At 45.0% G+C, this 19,747-nt stretch overlaps 1 protein-coding gene across 1 annotated transcript in view; it reads left to right on the top strand.

Moving 5' to 3' along the window:
• The first annotated feature begins 9,032 nt into the window (after positions 1 to 9,032).
• LOC126260059 (putative fatty acyl-CoA reductase CG5065) overlaps positions 9,033 to 19,747 on the top strand; it is a 468,918-nt gene continuing 458,203 nt past the window's right edge. Inside the window, exon 1 of the mRNA XM_049957250.1 lies at positions 9,033 to 9,159. The gene's annotated coding sequence lies outside the window, so the exon portion shown is untranslated. The remainder of the gene's footprint in view (positions 9,160 to 19,747) is intronic.

Genomic DNA, 19,747 nt, shown 5'->3' with positions numbered 1-19,747 from the left:
TCTTTTGTTTCCTTCACTGCTTGCTCAATATACAGATTGAATAACATCGGGACGAGGCTACATCCCTGTATCACTCCCTTCCCAACCACTGCTTCCCTTTCATGTCCCTCGACTCTTATTACTGCCATTTGGTTTCTGTACAAATTGTAAATAGCCTTTCGCTCCCTGTATTTTACCCATGCCACCTTCAGAATTTGAAAGAGAGTATTCCAGTCAACATTGTCAAAAGCTTTCTCTAAGTCAACAAATGCTAGAAACGTAGGTTTGCGTTTCCTTAATCTATTTTCTAAGATAAGTCCTAGCGTCAATATTGCCTCACGTGTTCCAATATTTCTACGGAATCCAAACCGATCTTCCCCGAGGTCGGCTTCTACTAGTTTTTTCCATTCGTCTGTAAAGAATTCGCGTTAGTATTTTGCAGCTGTGACTTATTAAACTGATAGTTCGGTAATTTTCACATCTGTCAACACCTCATTTCTTTGGGATTGGAATTATTACATTCTTTTTGAAGTCTGAGGGAATTTAGCGCCTGTCTCATACATCTTCCTCAACAGATGGTAGAGTTTTGTCAGGACTGGCTCTCCCAAGGCCGTCAGTAGTTCTAATGGAATGTTATCTATTCCCGGGGCCTTGTTTCGACTTAGGTCTTTCAGTGCTCTGTCAAACTCTTCACGCAGTATCATATATCCCATTTCATCTTCATCTACCTTCTCTTCCATTTCCATGATATTGTCCTCAAGAACGTCTCCCCTGAATCGACTCTCTATATACTCCTTCCACCTTTCTGCTTTCCCTTTTTTGCTTAGAACTGGGTTTCCATCTGCGCTCTTGATATTGATACAAGTGGCTCGCTTTTCTCCAAAGGTCTCTTTAGTTTTCCTGTAGGCAGTATCTATCTTACCCCTCGTGAGATAAGCCCCTAAATCCTTACATTTGTCCTCTAGCTATCCCTGCTTAGCCAATTTGCGCTTCCTGTAGATCTGATTTTTGAGACGTTTGTATTCCTTTTTGCCTGTTTCACTTACTGCATTTTTGTATTTTCTCCTTTCATCAATTAAATTCAGTATCTCTTCTGTTACCCAAGGATTTCTACTAGCCCTCGTCTTTTTACCTACTTGATCCTCTGCTGCTTTCACTACTTCATCCCTCAAAGCTACCGATTCTTCTTCTACTGTATTTCTTTCTCCCATTCCTGTCAATTGCTCCCTTATGCTCTCCCTGAAACTCTGTACGACCTCTGGTTCTTTTAGTTTATCCAGGTCCCATCTCCTTAAATTCCCACCTTTTTGCAGTTTCTTCAGTTTTAATCTACAGGTCATAACCAATAGACTGTGGTCAGAGTCCACATCTGCCCCTGGAAATGTCTTACAATTTAAAACCTGGTTCCTAAATCTCTGTCTTACCATTATACAATCTATCTGATACCTTTTAGTATCTCCAGGGTTCTTCCATGTATACAGCCTTCTTTTATGATTCTTGAACCAAGTGTTAGCTATGATTAAGTTGTACTCTGTGCAAAATTCTACCAGGCGGCTTCCTCTTTCATTTCTTTGCCCCAGTCCATATTCCTCTACTACGTTTCCTTCTCTCCCTTTTCCTACTACCGAATTCCAGTCACCCATGACTATTAAGTTTTCGTCACCCTTCACTATCTGAATAATTTCTTTTATTTGATCATTCATTTCTTCAATTTCTTCGTCATGTGCAGAGCTAGTTGGCATATAAACTTGTACTACTGTAGTAGGTGTGGGCTTCGTTTCTATCTTGGCCACAATAATGTGTTCACTATGCTGTTTGTAGTAGCTTTCCCGCATTCCTATTTTCCTATTCATTATTAAACCTACTCCTGCATTACCCCTATTTGATTTCGTGTTTATAACCCTCTAGTCACCTGACCAGAAGTCTTGTTCCTCCTGCCACCGAACTTCAGTAATTCTCACTATATCTAACTTTAACCTATCCATTTCCCTTTTTAAATTTTCTATTCTACCTGCCCGATTAAGGGATCTGACATTCCATGCTCCGATCCGTAGAACGCGTTTTCTTTATCCTGATAACGACATCCTCTTGAGTAGTCCCCTCCCGGAGATCCGAATGGGGGACTATTTTACCTGCGGAATATTTTACCCAAGAGGACGCCATCATCATTTAACCATACAGTAAAGCTGCATGCCCTCGGGAAAAATTACGGCCGTAGTTTCCCCTTGCTTTCAGCCGTTCGCAGTACCAGCACAGCAATGCCGTTTTGGTTATTGTTACAAGGCCAGATCAGTCAATCATCCAGACTGTTGCCCCTGCAACTACTGAAAAGGCTGCTGCCCCTCTTCAGGAACCACACGTTTGTCTGGCCTCTCAACAGATACCCCTCCGTTGTGGTTGCACCTACGGTACGACTATCTGTATTGCTGAGGCACGCAAGCCTCCCCACCAACGGCAAGGTCCATGGTTCATGGGGGGAGGAATATGTACATATGTTAGCTATTTAATTTAAATTTTTGTCACTGTGCCTATAGGTTATAAACAGTTCCGGTGGTTGGTATTTCCTATTAAGTAGTAATGTTTTGAACTGTACTGACAGGTTGCGTGGACAATTTCTTACATATTACGCTCCTGTTGCATTTTTGGTGTTGTTCTTCTTCTTATGAACGCCAATTTGCGGTTTTTTCCCACATTCCACAGCACTGTGAACTGAACGGTTGTTTTAATGCAATTTTTTGGTTTCTGTTGCCGATTGTCAAATGGTTTTGCCAAAGATCGAATGTTAGTGCCAAACTTATGAGTGAGTGTAATTATTGAAGTATCTGTGGTCTGTTCGTGTATGCATTTGTGTGTGCGTTTGTGTATGTATGTATGTGTGTGTGTGTGTGTGTGTGTGTGTGTGTGTGTGTGTGTGTGAGTGTGAGAAAAAGGAAAAAAAGAAAAAGAAGACACACCACGAAGGAATTATTCGAGTGGGACGGAAATCGATAGATGTGATTTACATGTGCAGATAATTACAATCAGAAAATTTGGACGATTTATTCAAGAGAAAGAGGTTCACAAATTGAGCAAGCCGATAGCTCTTTGGCCCACCCACCTCTGAGCCTTACAGAAGCAGTTATTCAGCTTAGCATTGACTGTCAGTGTTGTTGGATGTCCTCCTGCGGGACATCGTGCCAAATTCTGTCCAACTGGTGCATTAGATTGTCAAATACCCGAGCTGGTTGGAGGGCCCTGCCCAAAAACGCTCCAAACGTTCTGAATGTGGGAGAGATCCGGTGACATTGCTCACCAATGTACAGTTTGCCATGCACGAAGATAAGAAGTAGCAACTCTCACCGCGTTCGCGCTGGCATTATCTTGCTGAAATACAAGGCGAGGATGGCTTACCACGAAGCGCAACGAAACGGGGCTCGAACGGAAAGATTTAGCTGTTCCTTTTTCCCACGCGCCATTCGAGAGTGTAATGGTAGAGAAGTAGTATGAAAAAGGTCCGATGAACCCTCTGCTAGGCACTTAAGTCTGATTTGCCGAGTAACCATGTAGAGGTAGATATCGTAGACGTACCGCTGTGCTATAAGATTGCAGCGGATGACAACCAAAATGGTACCTGCGATGAAAATAAATGGCACCCCAGACCGTCACTCCTGGTTGTCGGGCCGTATGGTGAGCGACAGTCAGGTTGGTAGCCCACCAGTGTCCAAGGCGTCTCCAGACGCGTCTTCGGCTTGAAACCTCACTGACTGGAGTAGCATTGCCTTCAGTGAAGAGTTCCGCTTCGAACTGAGCCCCGATGACCAACGAATACGTGTCTGGAAACGCCATGGACATTGGTGCGATATCAAGCTGACTGTCGTCAGCCATACAGCCCGACATCCAGGAGTGATGGTCTTAAGTGCCATTTCATTTCATAGCAGGGCGACTCTCGTTGTCATCCGCGGCAACCTTATTGCACAGCGGTCGGTCGACGCCCCGTTTTGTTGCCCTTCATGGCAAGCCGTCCTGGGTTTACATATTTTATTTTATTTAGCGTATGGCATTTAGACACAATTGTTATTACAATCAATATGCAAAATTGTAATAATTTGGCATTAGATATTCTTACAGTTATTACAATGGTTATACAGAATTATACAAAATTATACAAAATTACACATAATACACATGTTACAGTAGTTATACAAAGTTATAGTAGTTTGGAAGTAATTACAAATACCAATCGAACAAGCAGGTTTCAGACCAAACCGCAGCTGTGTCGATCAAGTTCTCTCACTCACGACGTACATTGAAGCTGGGTTCCAAAGAAAGCTTAAAACCTCTGCAGCATTCATAGACCTGTCAGCTGCCTACGACACAGTCTGGAGAGAAGGCATGATTTATAAGTTCCTCCGCATAATCCCATGTAAACTAACAGCTCGCCTACTAAACAACATGCTGAATGACAGAACGATCCAAGTGACCATGGGTTCAGATATTAGTTCACCGAGGAAATTAAAAAATGGCCTACCTCAAGGATCGGTGCTTGCACCACTCCTCTTCAATCTCTACATTGCAGACATACCGGAAACAAGATCATAGAAGTTTGGCTACGCCGATGACTGGGTCCTTGCAACGAGAAGTCAGTCATTTGAAGGGGCAGAGGAGACCCTAACAGCTGACTTGGAGAAGATGGGAGAATATTTCCGAAAATGGCACCTGCAACCTAACGCCAACAAAACAGAAGTATCATGTTTTCACCTAAACAATAAAGCGGCTAAGAGGGAGCTCAGAATAAAATTCGAGACCACATGGCTTACCCACAATAAAACTCCAAAGTACCTAGGTGTGACCCTCGATAGAACACTCTCTTTCAAAGGTCACCTAATGAAAACAGCAGAGAAACTAAAAACAAGGAATAACATTATACAGAAGCTCTGTGGAACGACATGGGGAGCGGCAGCTACTACGTTACGGACATCAGCCTTAAGTCTCGTCTTCTCAGCTGCCGAATATTGTGCGCCGGTATGGCTAAACAGCCCCCACACCCATAGAATCGATGCACAGCTCAATAACACAATGAGAATGATCGCTGGTGTAATAAAGACTACACCCGTGGAATGGCTCGCAGTACTAAGCCACATACCACCCCCTAACCTACGCCGCACAAACGCTCTTATAAGAGAGTACAAAAAGATAATGAGCAATCGGAATCTACCCATCCATGAGAATTTTGAAGATGCCACCCAAAGCCGCCTCCGCTCCAGAAGGTCACCCATCAGAACCGCAATAGCCACATCTGCAACAGAGGAAGAATTCAACATAACCAGCGCCTGGCACCAAGAATGGTCCTTAAAGAACATCAGCAAACTTCCATGTATCTCCCAGAAGCCTCCAGGTTTTGACTTATCACGCTAAACCTGGGCAACTTTAAACAGAATTAGAACTAGACATGGCAGATGCGCCTATTCCCTCTACCAGTGGGGCATGACAGAATCGCCGCTATGTCAATGTGGAGAAAATCAAACTATCCAGCACATAATAGAAGACTGCCCCAGGACAGCCTATGATGGGACTCCAGAAGATTTCCTGATGGCGACTCCAGAATCAATTGCATATATTAACTCATTAGATGTTTGTTTGTTTGGGTTTACATATCAGCAAGATAATGGCGCCCGCAAGTTCGCCGTATCTCTCCACAACAGAGCATTTGAAACATTATGGACAGGGCCCTCCGACCATCTCGGGTTTTGACGATGTAACGCGCCAGTTTGATAGAATTTGACATGATATCGCTGATGAGGATACCCAACAACTTTGTCAATCAATGACAAGACGAATAACTGCTTGCGTATGGGCCAGAGGTAGACTAGTGTGTTGCTTGATCAATTTGTCAAGTTCACTCTCTTACACAAATCATCCAAATATTCTGAAAGTGTAATCATTTGTTTGTCCCTACATTTCCGTATCCTCCTGGTTAGCTGAGTGATAACGTATTTCCCTACCAAGGGACGCGCCTGGCTTAGTTTTCCGGCCCGGTTGGAGATTTTCTCCGCTCGTGGACTGCGTGTTATGAGGTCCTCATCATCATCCCATCATCACCGACACGCAAGTCGCCCAATGTAGCCTTGCCTGAAATAAGCCCCCACTCAGATAATCCCTTCGTGGTGCGTAGTGTCCTTTTTTTTTTTTTTTTTTTTTTTTTGCCTTGAAGTGTGGTGCTACAAAGTGGCTTCCAGAGGGTCTACAAGCGCGGAGAACTCTATCAGTCCAGTCTACAAACGACGACGACGACAACAACAACAGTCTGCAGGCACCACCGCCCAGGCCAGAAGCAAGCAGTGCTCAACACACTGTCTTCAGTTGCCTTCCGTATCAGTGATGACGACAACTTGGAATCAGAGTTGGATTTTTTAAAGAGGACAATGAGGGCAAATGCCTATGGTAGTTTTACAATCGACAGGGCTTTTAGGTGGAATATTAATCACGCTAATAACAACGACGAGCAACCGCCTTCTCACCCCATTAGGTTACCGTTCGCTTCTGGGGTCACTGACTGCATGAGCAGAATTCGAAAGAAAAATAGTATCCAGACATCTTTTTGTAGTAAAAGAGATAACAAAAGATTTTTTCCGACGAAAAACGGATTCACCTGATTGTCTCCACAATGCAGGCGTCTATCAAATGACATGTGGCTGCGGCAAAGTGTATATAGGCGAAACGGGAAGAACTGTTAAAAGAACGCATTAAGGAATACGAACGGCACGTGCGGCTAAAACAAAGTGTAAAATCTCCAGTAGCGAAACATCACGAGAACTGTCGCTCTGACATCAATTTTAATAACGTACGTGAGCTGGCTAAAGAAGCCAACATTTATAGAGGAAAGGTCCGAGAAGCGGTTGAAATTACCAAGAATGCATGAATGCATGTAATTTCAATAGAGAGACCGGCTATAGGCTTTCGTAATCGTGGCTTCCCGCCATCAAGGAAGTGAATCTGTCACCGCGGTGTGCCAGCAAGCGAGCGGTCTGAGGCGCTGCAGTCATGGGCTGTGCGGCTGGTCCCGGCAGAGGTTCGAGTCCTCCCTCGGGCATGGGTGTGTGTGTTCGTCCTTAGGATAATTTAGGTTAAGTAGTGTGTAAGCTTAGGGACTGATGACCTTGGCAGTTAAGTCCCATAAGATTTCACACACATTTGGACATTTCTTTGTGCGAGCAATTTAAACAACGTGCTGCAAGTCACCTCGGGGGACAATAATGTTTTCGGTAAACATTCCCCCTCTCTTGCTCTGTCTGTTTCGCTTCTAGTCAATGATGACGGCCAACCAATAACAGTAGGAGGTGTGGTGTCACAGCCAGACACCACACGTCCTAGGTGGTAGCTTAAATCGGCCGCGGTCCTGTAGTACATGTCGGACCCGCGTGTCGCCACTGTGTGATCGCAAACCTAGCGCCACCACAAGGCAGGTCTCGAGAGACTGACTCGAACTCAGCCCAGTTGTACGGACGACAGAGCTAGCGACTAGACGTACGAAGCCTTTCTCTCTCATTAGCCGAGAGACAGAATAGCCTTCAGCTAAGTTAATGGCTACGAACTAGCAAGGCGCCATTAGCCTTACAGTGATTGTAATTAGAGTCTCACTTGTGTTCACCATAGAGATGTACAAGAAGAAATTAAAGATAAGTATATGAGAAGCTCCGTTCTTTTCTTCATAGCATTAATTACGTATCCTTTTCCAGTACTTCACGCCCGTCTGCGTTAGTCTCGCGTGCCTTTTTAAGCCACCTCTATCTACAAGGTGTTGGCCCAGCTGCCGACACATCAGGAGGAATTTCAACCAATAACCTTTTCCAGAGTAAGTGTGGAATAGTGCTTTTCTGTCCAATGACGATGGGTAACCAATAGTACCCACAAGAGTTCGGCGCCTTCTGCATCAGAGCGGGAATATTAGTCTATGGCGACGGCCCACCAATGGTAGCCACAAAAATTTGACCCAATACTCCTACTTCTCCAGCACAAAAGCGGGAAAACTCTCTATAAGAGAATGCGACACTGGTCCCTGATAGTTCTCCCCCCCCCCCTTCCATCCTGTTTTTTTCCCCACCTCCCCTGAGTCTTTTTGCATTTCCCTCCTCTGCCTTTTCCCATTCCCTCTCGCGTCTGCCCTGCCCCCCCCCCCCCCTTATGGGTCCTCTCCCTCCTTTGGTCCCCCCCCCCCCCTCCTTTCGTTTTTCCTCTCCTCCCTCCTTGTTTTCCACCTCATCTGACCAGGTCCACCCCCCATCTGCCCTAGGCTATGGTGTGTTCTCTTTGTGCCGACATTTTAGTGCAGTGTTTACAGTGAGAGTGTTCAGTGTTGTGTGTCTTTTTCGAAGAGTTGCGAACGGCCATCATACTGTCGCTGGGTGTGATTTTATATCTCTTGCGAACCAAAACCAGATTGTCGCCATGTTTTTTAATTGTGTGTCTACTATGTTACCTGTCTGCATCCTCTGTATTTTTATTCGCTTTGCCAACCCTTTGCTTTATATTTTAACTTTGCCCAATTTTCCGCCGTTTTACAATTTAAGTCCCCGCTTTATCGCCTGCTTTTATTGTTTCTTAACTTCTCCTTACATTTTAAAAAGTCTGTAGGCTGCAGAGCAGCGTAATAAGCTGCTGCCAGCCAGGAAAAAAAAGTCCCTGATAGTGTTCTAGCAATAGTGGGCAGTGAAGCATCCTGAAGAAGATCCCAGCAGAGGGGTCGAAACGTCGATTATTTTGGAAGGAAATATGACGCGGCCTAACAACCCAAAAGATTTTGACGTTTTAACAGCAACATTCTTTTCATCGTTTGTCCAGGTGGTGTGCTTGCTGCAGAGAGTGGTCACTGTTGTAAAGTTGTCGTAATGCTGTTACGTCGCGACAGTGTGTGTACTGTTGTTCCCAACTGGGACGCGTTAAACGCCGCGACTGCGGAGCAGTGTGTGTGTGGGGGGGGGGGGGGGGGGGAGGCGCTGCTACTGCGGCCAGTGGCAGGTGGTGGAGGAGCGGGGTGCCTCTCTGCCCGACTCGGCCGGCCCCTGGTGGTGGGAGCGCAGCGGCCGGCGCGCCTAGTGCGAGGCGCACAGTGCCTCTCCGGCCGTCCCCGCGACCACTCGTACGCAGCCGCTCCCCGCGCCGCCCTCGCCGCCCACGCCCACGGTCCCGCAGCTCGACACGCAGGTGAGGCGGCAACTCGACACGCGTGCGCGTTACCACCCACGTGTCTGCAGCTCTGCGGACGACTGGCAGTTGACGGTGTGGGCTCGATGTAGTACTGTCCGCACTTCACTATCACTCCATTTCGCTCTCCATGTTGTGTACGGGTGTTGTCGAAAGGTTCCGAGATGTTTACTGCAACCAGTCATTGTACACGTGGACTCGTTTCGAGAACGTCGCTACCCGCTTTCACGTCGACGGCAATTCCTTTAACACCGGTTTATGATTACGTGAGCGGAATTTCTCGTCAGCGTCGTTTACACAAGTTTGAAATCGATAATTATGATTATAATCTTTAACCCTAGAACACTATAGGGGGAAAATCTTACATTGCTAATAAACCATCGTAAATTGAACACATGCGTGGAAAAGCGGGTAAATCTCAAATGTTAAAGCTTAGAGATAACTGTCGCCATCTGTTGCTGGGTACGGGAACTATGAAAATTGACATTGTTCCCACCCCTAAATGATATTTAGGGGCGAGGACAGTGTCAATTTTGATAGTTCCCGTACCCAGCAACAGATGGCGACACTTCTCTCTAAGCTTTAACATTTGAGGGTTAGCCCGTTTTTCCGTGCATGTCTTCAATTGTACTACTCCAAATTTATTCAAAGGAAGTCATAATTTATACGGAATGAAACACACACAATGTGGTCTAATGTCCTACCATATTTGTTATTTGTTTCACGAAGCTGTTTTCGGCTCTTACGCCATCATCAGTTACAAGACAAATATGTGGTGAAATGAAATTTTGTTGGATCAAACATTTGGAAACAAGTGCATCTACAGAGTATCTCCATTTCCAGAGATGAAAAATATTAACGTTAGAATCAGGAATAAAACAAGAGGGATTATTTCATTGTAAATGCGATGTAAGATGTGTGTGTGTGAATTCCTAAGGGATCAAACTGCCGAGGTCGTCGGTCCCTAGACTTACACGCTACTTATACTAACTTATGCTAAGAACAACACACACACACACATGCCCGAGGGAGGACTCGAACCTCCGGCAAGAGCGGCCGCGCAATCCGTGATATGGCGCCTCAAACCGCGCAGCCACTCCGCGAGGCTGCGATGTAAGACTATTTAAGTAAGATAAAATAATTTGTAGGTTGTGCATTACTTTATTGCAGTTATTATACCTCCATTGGTATCTTAAATACCAAATTAAGTGCTGTTTCATACCCTACTGCAATCGTAAACTTTACGAGGGTTTATTAGTCAACAATACTTCATAATTGTGTGAAATTTGCTAGAGGAGTTATGTTCGAACCGGGACAGACTCGTTCTGTTTTTAGCAGGTATGTTTCTAGTTATGCATTCATCGAGCATCATTGTGGCCGAGAAACTCAAAACAAATATCGTAAACCGAATGTTGACGAATTGTTATCAAAATGGTTCAAATGGCTCTGAGCACTATGGGACTCAACATCTTAGGTCATAAGTCCCCTAGAACTTAGAACTACTTAAACCTAACTAACCTAAGGACATCACACACACCCATGCCCGAGGCAGGATTCGAACCTGCGACCGCAGCAAATTGTTATCCTCCTGAAAACAATACGAGATCTTCGCGGAAGTCGTAGTGAATGAGTAACAAGACATTAAAAAACTGACTATTTGAAGATCGTAGTCGTTCTAATTAAATTCCATGTTATCCAATTCTGCGATGTGTATTTTTAGTTGATGACATGTGGAGCTTCTTTCTCACCGAGAAACTAGTATAGACTTCGTAAACAGAATGTAGGGGAACTCTTGTGCACCTGACGATAATACGACTTCTTCATGAAAATCTTCCTGGACGAGTAACAAAAGTCGTAAGCGTTTGAAGATAGTGATCATGGAACTAACTCTTGTCTGAGTAATGTCGCTGTTTGTTAACAGGTCTGAGATGATTATCATGCCGGATAGAGGAAATGGATGGAGGACGTATAGAGCGCAGGTGAAGTAAGTGTGAGAGCGTGACAAAAATGCCCAGACTCCAGGGGAATGTGCTGCTCGCAAGGCGTGTTTCTCGTAGTTTTAAATTCCAAGAACGTAAGAGGCAATACAAGAAAACACATTAATGGGCATATGTGTGGAACGTTTTTTCTTGTCCTTCACAGTAAAACTAGAAAAACCTGCTGTTTCACGAAGGCTTGTCGGCAGTCTTTCGTTCTTCCCATCGCAAGCACATAAAATACTAAGAGACAGAAATATTACTACTTCACTGTGCTGAGTTCACACTAAGATGGGTATCGGAGCACAAACGTAGATGCAAATATATATTCTAAAAAAACGTAATGACTTCTAGCTTATATTTATATACTAGATGCATGATTCTCATATTCACTTGGGGACCTAATTGTCTATACATAATTGGTGAGCTAAATTCCAGTTATGGGCATCAGGTATTAAATTTCAGAAAGTCACTATAAACTAATTAATATTTGCTACGAGGGTTTTCCAGAAAGTGAGTTCCGATCGGTCGCGAAATGGAAACCACAGTGAAAACCAGAAATGTTTTATTTGCAACAGTTAGGTTCACCTTCCATCTACTTCTCTACATAGTCGCCGCTCCAACTTCGAGTGTTGTATCAACTTTCCAATGTCCTCGTCGTAGAAAGCAGCCGCCTGTGCTTTCGGCCAGTTACCTGCACTGGTCTGCAGCTCGTTGTCTGTGGAAAAAGTTTTTCTTCATAGGCAGCGGTTCTTGTGAGCAGAGATGAGACTCAGGGGGAGCCAATTACGGACTGTGTTGTGGGTGATCAAACACTTCTCATCGGAAACGCTGCAGGAGCGTCTTCATTGCCCCTGCAGTGTGCGGCCGAGAACTGGCATGAAGAAGGAACTGCTCGACAGTTGTGTTATGTGGGTTGCATGACACAGGCGAAATCTCTAACCAGGCCCTCATACTTGGTTGGAGACGCTGTTCCCTACGCTTCTTTACGTGCTCACTGTTCACTCAAAACTGAAAAGAGCGATGCGACACGATCTACGGGCATGCTAGAGACGCTGCCCAATACATCTGTGCAAAGCTTTACCGGATTTTCCCGGTGGTTTCCATTTCGCGACCGATCGGAACTTACTTTCTGGGCAACCCTCGTATTACCTTAAGTACTTAGACCGTTCTCTACTAGGGCTAAGACTAATGAAGAAGCCAATATCTGTCTGTCGTGATACACTACAATTTCGACAATTGCAACGATAAACGTAAGAACACCTATGTACAGTTTATACTGAGAGGAGGACGAGATTACTGTTTAACGTCCCGTCGATAACGACGTCATTAGAAAAGATGCACAAGCTCGGATTAGAGACCCACGGGGAAGGGAAGCACCCATGCCCTTTCGAAGGAACCACCCCGGCATTTGCCATAAGCTGTTTAGGGAGACCACGGAAAACCTAAAGCAGGATGACCGGACGCGGGTTTGAACCGTCGGCCTCCTCAATGGCGAGTGCAGTGTGCTAACCACAGCGCTACCCCATTCGGTAACAGTTTAAACTAAATGTTAGAAATGTACACATTAATCATCGTCACATACTTTGATCCCTTACTGTTGGGCACCCGTGGCCAAGCGGTTAAAGGCGCTTCAGTCTGGAACCGCGCGACCGCTACGGTCGCAGGTTCGAATCCTGCCTCGGGCATGGATGTGTGTGATGTCCTTAAGTTAGTTAGGTTTAAGTAGTTCTAAGTTCTAGGCGACTGATGACCTCAGATGTTAAGTCGCATAGTGCTCAGAGCCACTTGGGCACCCCAAACGGGTTTCCCTACATAATTTTCCGCCTCAAAATAGTTCCTAAAACTGAGAACAGGGTACATCTAAAGTCAGTATAATTCCATGCCGAGTGACATGTTGACATGTTGACGAGTGTCTGTAAAACGGTGGAATAACACCACACGTACTCAACGGGACGTTATTACTCTCAGGAAGGTCATAATGACTTCCTCTGTGCTAACGTACGAGGGCTATTCCGAAAGTAAGGTCCGATCGGTCACGAAATGGAAACGACTATGAAAATCCGATAAAGCTTTGCACAGATGTGTTGGGTAGTGTCTCTAGTATAACCCCAGTTAGCATCACGTCGCTCTTCTCATTTCTGAGCTCGCAGTGAGTGCGTAAAGATGTCTAGAAAATAGTGTCTGCCGCCAAGTACGGGGGCCTGGTGAGAAATTTCCCCTGAAGCTATGCAGCTAACATTACATAACTGTCGTGCTGTTTCGTCTTCAAGACAATTCTCAGCCGCATTCTGCAGGGGCAATGAAGATGCTCCTGCATCGTTTTCAAATGGAAATGTGAGAGTACCCACAATACAGCCCGTAATTGTCTCCCTCTGAGTTTCAGCTCTGGTCACATGAACCGCTGGTTATGAAGACAACATTTCGGCACAAGACAACGAGCCGTAGGCCAGCGTAGAGAATTGGCGGAGAGCACTGGCGGCTGCCTTCTATAGCGAGGGTATGGGAAAGTTGGTACAACGCTACGATACACGTCTAAGTCGGGTCGGCGACTATGGAGATAAGTAGCTGCAAGGTGTATCTAACTGTTGCAAATAAAACATTTTTGATTTTTACCGTGGTTTCCATTTCGCGACCTATCGGACCTTACTTTCGGAATAGCCCTCGTATATAATAGAGTGTGCATGGACAACTTCCAAAGCGTGTTATTCGAACGCACGAAGCATTAACTAAGGATTCCGCGGAACATTCGGAAATAAAGATGGAAAACAATTTATTGTAATCAGATAAGTTCAAATGATTCAAATGGCTCTGAGCACTATGGGACTTAAGATCTGAGGTCATCAGTCCCCTAGAACTTAGAACTACTTAAATCTAACTAACCTAAAGACATCACACACATCCATGCCCGAGGCAGGATTCGAACCTGCGACCGTAGCGGTCGCACGGTTCCAGACGGAAGCGCCTAGAACCGCGCGGCCACACCGGCCGGCAATCAGATAAGTAAAAGGAAGAGATGTTATTTGTTTATTGCTCTTAATGATGCATTCGAAACGAGAATATAGCCAGACACGTCCGATAAGCACAAATCAGGAATTACGCGAAAGGTTCACAAGGCATTCTCGAAAGCTCAGTTTTGGTGAGGTTTCGCGTAGCTCGCATTATCTCTGGAAGACCGCCTTGAGGAAGCGCTGGTGTTCGCGGCTCGGACCAGTGCGTGTGTCAGTGTAGAAACGAACGAAAGTGAGACACGAAGTGAAAGTAGAGCTCGACACGTGGGCTGCTTCCCCGGATGGCCGAAAATAGCTTCTCGCTCTGAGGGTCCCGCAGTTATCGGAGATCTCACTGTTATAACGGCGCTCCGGCTGCGTTCAGACACTGTGCAGCTATCTTTCCCGACTCGGTTTCGGAGCTTCTCTGGCGTCGCGACGGAGGAGACGGGCGCGGCGGGCAGAATCAGCGCGGCCTTTCCGGTGGGGGCGTGCGAGTCGAATCGCGCGGCGGATCGCTCCGCTCATTAACTCGCGAAGGTTAACTGGCGGAGCGGGATCGATTCTGTGCGCTGCATCACGCTGACATCAGTCTAAACAAGGGTGGTCAGCCGCGGGTTAACCTTCGAGATCAGGGCAGATGTAGGGCAAAATTGCGAAAAAATTTAGTTTTTTTGTTGCGTAATTTATTAGATTGATTCTTTAAAAATAGTATCACAAAGTTTCATAATAGAATTCTGGCTAGAAATATGTTTTAAAAAGGTTCGTTTGAACGTCTGCGCCTGTCGGCCCGGCCCCCTTTTCATGCTGTGATCCACGACTGCTCAACGCTAGAAATTTTTTATGCGTTAATTTTTCGTTCACACAGTCGAAACGCACTGCAAATGAGTCTAGAAGGCTGTGAGAAAGATTATCTTTGCTTGTTCCTTAATTTACAACTTTTTTTTAATAGTACGTGCTACAAACTTATTTCAGTGTTTAATTTTGCATGTATCAACCTGTTTTGCTGGAAATGGGTCGTAACACCGGGCGCATATTCTAAAAAGAGAGGAAATGTCGAATTTCACGTGTGGGCAATATTCTTTCACAAACTTTAAACAGATGATATTCGTCAAGATACCCTTTGAGATATGTCGTGGTGCAAATATCTTCAGGCAGGAATCAATGGAAAGCCACACACCCACAATTTGATTTGCCACTTGCTGTTTTAGACGTTATAAAACCAACTTTCAGGTACATAGCCATTCCCGAACTGCTGAAAAAATGTGTACATGGAAAAAACACAGAATACAAATGAAACTACAATCACCTCATATGGATGTGTTGTCCAAAAACAGTATTTGTGCCCTCGATTGTTGTGAAGATAGCTGGATGTGAGGCCTGCCTGGTGTTCAGTAGTGGAAATGTAGGTAGGATTAAGTGCCTCCACAGAGTAGCCTTCCATGCAGGTGCATTCATACTGAAGATACGCGGAAGCATCGATGAAGCGCGACTGGACAAAGCTCACACAGCGGAAGAAAACATGCAAAAGTTGGCTAGGCAAAGGAGATAGGGGAAGAGGTTACTCCAGGAAGACGGGGAAGACAATAGAACTTATGATATGGACACCATTAGTCACTAGAAGTACAGCAATAATGTGAAAAATGGAAATAAAAGGTTTAAATGCGAATTCCCGTAAATGACTATTTTGGGCTATAAAGTACCTTTTCCCAGGAACTGTAATTCCTGAAATTCGTCACAGTTCTTAAGAATTGCTTACTGAATAATCCTTTCCAGTTCTTTCCTTTATCTTTCCTCTGAGAAAAGTTCTCCTTTAAAATTTGAGAAAAAAAGAGCAGTCCTGATTAACAGAAAACTGAAAACTTGAATTTCAAAGCAACTATGACCTTTAACAAAAATATCTTCCACACGTTTTATAAGTCTCTTATGCACATATAAACTGTGAAATTCCAGTTTCATTGCTTTTACGAGAAAAGGTACATTATATAAACAATGGTAATTAAAAATTCAAATCCTTATAAGATGTGTGTCGATGCGCATTTTCAAACAAAAATTACACAGAATCAGGCATTATGCTGTACATAATAGTCTCACGTTCTACTGTTGTAGCTGTAATATTTTTTGGAGATATATCTGTTTAAGTACAAGAATGCATTTTGTTCTACGTCTGTCCTTAAAGCTGTCATTTCCAGTATACCAGTAATCAGTGTCGCCGCGCGGGATTAGCCGAGCGGTCTTAGGAGCTGCAGTCATGGACTGTGCGGCTGGTCCCGGCGGAGGTTCGAGTCCACCCTAGGGCATGGGTGTATGTGTTTGTCCTTAGGATAATTTAGGTTAAGTAGCGTGTAAGCTTAGGGACTGATGGCCTTAGCAGTTAAGTCCGATAAAATTTCACACATATTTTCACAGTAATCAGTGTCCTGTAGCAATCCAAATACTTTGAAAAGATTGTCAAATCCGACAAGCAGACTAGAAAGACAGACGCCGCAAACAGTCAGTACACAGTTTCTGACTAGTTTCTGGCAACTCTCGCCTGTAGTCTCCTTCATAACCGAATCATGAATAACACTCGACAGTCAAAAAGGACGAGCACACAAGCACAAACACATCACACTTCAAGATTCCTCCAGGGCAAGCAGTCTTGTATTAGACCTCGTCAATGCCTCCTCGTTCGTTAAACAACACCTCCCGCTAGCTAAAGGCCCCAAGCTCAGTTAACCTTCTTCCAAACGGGTACGTGCACGCTATCTGATGGAAACTGTCCAGACGCTTATTATTGGACGTTAATATGGAGTGTATCCAACTTTCACCTGTATAACAGGTTGAACTCTGCTGGAGAAACTTTCTGTAAGGTGTCTGTGTGTCAGTGGAGAGATGGCAGTCCATCGTCGCTCAAGAACCGAAACACGACAAGGTTGTGAAGTTGGACGCTGGAGTCTGGAAACGAAGTCAGCGCTCTGACTTGTCGCGAACGTGTTCCGTTCGGCTCACGTCGGGACTCTGTACATGCCTGTCCCTTTTAGGAATGTTATTGTCTACAAACCAATGGCTCACAGACGCTGCTTTGCAGCAGGCAGCATGCCGCTAAGTCACCGTCTCCGAAATGTTCTCATACTGCAGGCAGCACAGAATTCTGTTAAGCCTATTCACATCCTTATTCAATTAGTCTTTTCTTAAGCGCAATTAGGGACCACACTGTTATCACGTAAAACATCGGCGTAATATAACATCAGCTCCTCTGCAATTCACTGTTATCAACACACATGACCGCACGTAACATTCGTCAAGGACGGTGATATGTGACCTTGAGCAGCATGGAAAGCTTAGATGTTGCAGTTTGTGTAAAACATAAAAATTCTATTAAATAAAAAAAAAAAAAACAGAAATCGCTGCAGGCCGAATAGTCTACGCGAGCGAAGCAGCGGGCGCTAAGCTAGTACATGTTATAAAAATGGATGTACAGCTATCTGATCAAAAGTATCCGGACACCTGGCTGAAAATAACTTGCAAGTTCGTGGAGTCCTCCATCGGTAATGCTGGAATGCAGTATGGTGTTGGCCCACCCTTCGCCTTGATGACAGCTTCCACTCTCTCAGGCATACGTTCAATCAGGTGTTGGAAGGTTTCCTGGGGAAAGGCAGCCCATTCATCACAGAGTGCTGCAGTGAGGAGAGGTATCGATGTCGGTCGGTGAGGCCTGGCACGAAGTCGGCGTTCCAAAGCATCCCAAAGGTGTTCTGTAGGATTCAGGTCAGGACTCTGTGCAGGCCAGTCAATCACAGGGATGTTATTGTCGTGTAAGCACACCGCCACACGCCGTGCATTATGAACAGGTGGTCGGCCGTGTTGAAAGATGCAATCGCCATCCCCGAATTGCTCTTCAACAGAGGGAAGCAAGAAGGTGCTCAAAACATCAATGTAGGTCTGTGATGTGATAGCGCCACGCAAAACAACAAGGGGTGTAAGTCCCCTCCATGAAAAACACGACCACACCATAACACCACCGCCTCCGAATTTTACTCTTGGCACTACACACGCTGGCAGATGACGTTCACTGGGCATTCGGTATACCCACTCCCTGACATCGGATCGCCACATTGTGTACCGTTATTCGTTACTCTATACAACGTTTTTCCACTGTTCAATCGTCCAATGTTTACGCTCCTTACACCACGGGAGGCGTCGTTTGGCATTTACCGGCGAGATGTGTGGCTTATGAGCAGCCGCACGACCATGAAATCCAAGTTTTCTCACCTCCCGCCTAACTGTCATAGTACTTGCAGTGGATGCTGATGCAGGTTGGAATTCCTGTGCCATGGTCTCGATACATGTCTGCCTATTACACATTACGACCCTCTTCAACTGTCGGCCTGTACGTTTTTGCGCCGCACGTGTCCCTAGGGATGTTTAGGAGTGTGGAAATCTCGCGTACAGACGTATGACACAAGTGACACCCAATCACCTGACCACGTTCGAAGTCCGTGAGTTCCGCGGAGCGCCCCATTCTGCTCTCTCACGATGTCTAATGACTACTGAGGTCGCTGAAATGGATTACCTGGCACTAGGTGGCAGCACAATGCAACTAATATGAAAAACGTATATTTTTGGGGTGTCCGGATACTTTTGATCACATAAACCACTGGGACGATTGCTACCACATTTGGTACACGTCTCCCTTACTATCAGACAACGACCTATGGGAGTAAGAACCACCTACCTATCATATTTCAGGACATATGACTTCATAAACGAAGAGATGCTTGAAAAACTGCCGCATCATGCATGACGATTAAATTTACTACTTATTTGCTACTAACTCTACTCGCAACATATTTCGCCGAGAGTATCCACATATGCTGCTGAATGTAGCTACACAAATATATGATTGTACGGCACAATAGTGCAAGGGATAAGACGTCATAAACACGGAGATTAGTGAAAAAATGCCGCGTCATGCATGAAGTTTTATTTTTTACTCATAAGACACTACTAAAATGGAGCCTACTCAAAGAAATCCCTGACATCTGGTGGCCCCTTTGACAGCTTTTAACTGTGAACCGCAAACGGTTGTAGGCGAAAACAATAGCCGTCTACAGAGCCATGAACAGGTGTTACACATACCATCGCCCTAGACTGCAGATGGAAAAACTTTTATTACGACCATTAAGCAGTATTTACATTGCAGAAGTAACAGCTATTACAGAAGCAATTAAGTTGAAACGAAAAAAGGGAAAGAAACACTAGTTCTGCAAGTGCGTCGGAGCAATGAGACCATCGAAAGTCGAAACCTGATAACAGTTGTAATTATATTGCGTTGGAATTAATACTGAAGTCCAACAAAAGAAGTAAATCTGTTCACCTGCTGTGGGTAAAGGGGCACTCAGATATTCGCCATAACGAAGTAGTAGATGGTCTTGTAAAGGGAAGCATCAAAGAAGGGGGACCCGCAGTTTACACAGCTTTCGCACTCCGAATTTCTTCCCGTTTCAAAAAAGAGGAAAAGAGGCATATGGTCAGTGGGAACAGCAACGGCAAAAATCGCTGCAGAAAAAAGGGCTTTTCGTTCGCTTCAGTCCAGTGTACTATACCAGCAAAACCGTGATACAGCCAGAAAAATTTCCC

Source organism: Schistocerca nitens, chromosome 5 (assembly GCF_023898315.1).
Source record: "Schistocerca nitens isolate TAMUIC-IGC-003100 chromosome 5, iqSchNite1.1, whole genome shotgun sequence".
NCBI classification, from domain to species: Eukaryota; Metazoa; Arthropoda; class Insecta; order Orthoptera; family Acrididae; genus Schistocerca; species Schistocerca nitens.
This window is presented reverse-complemented; position numbering and strand designations above follow the sequence as displayed.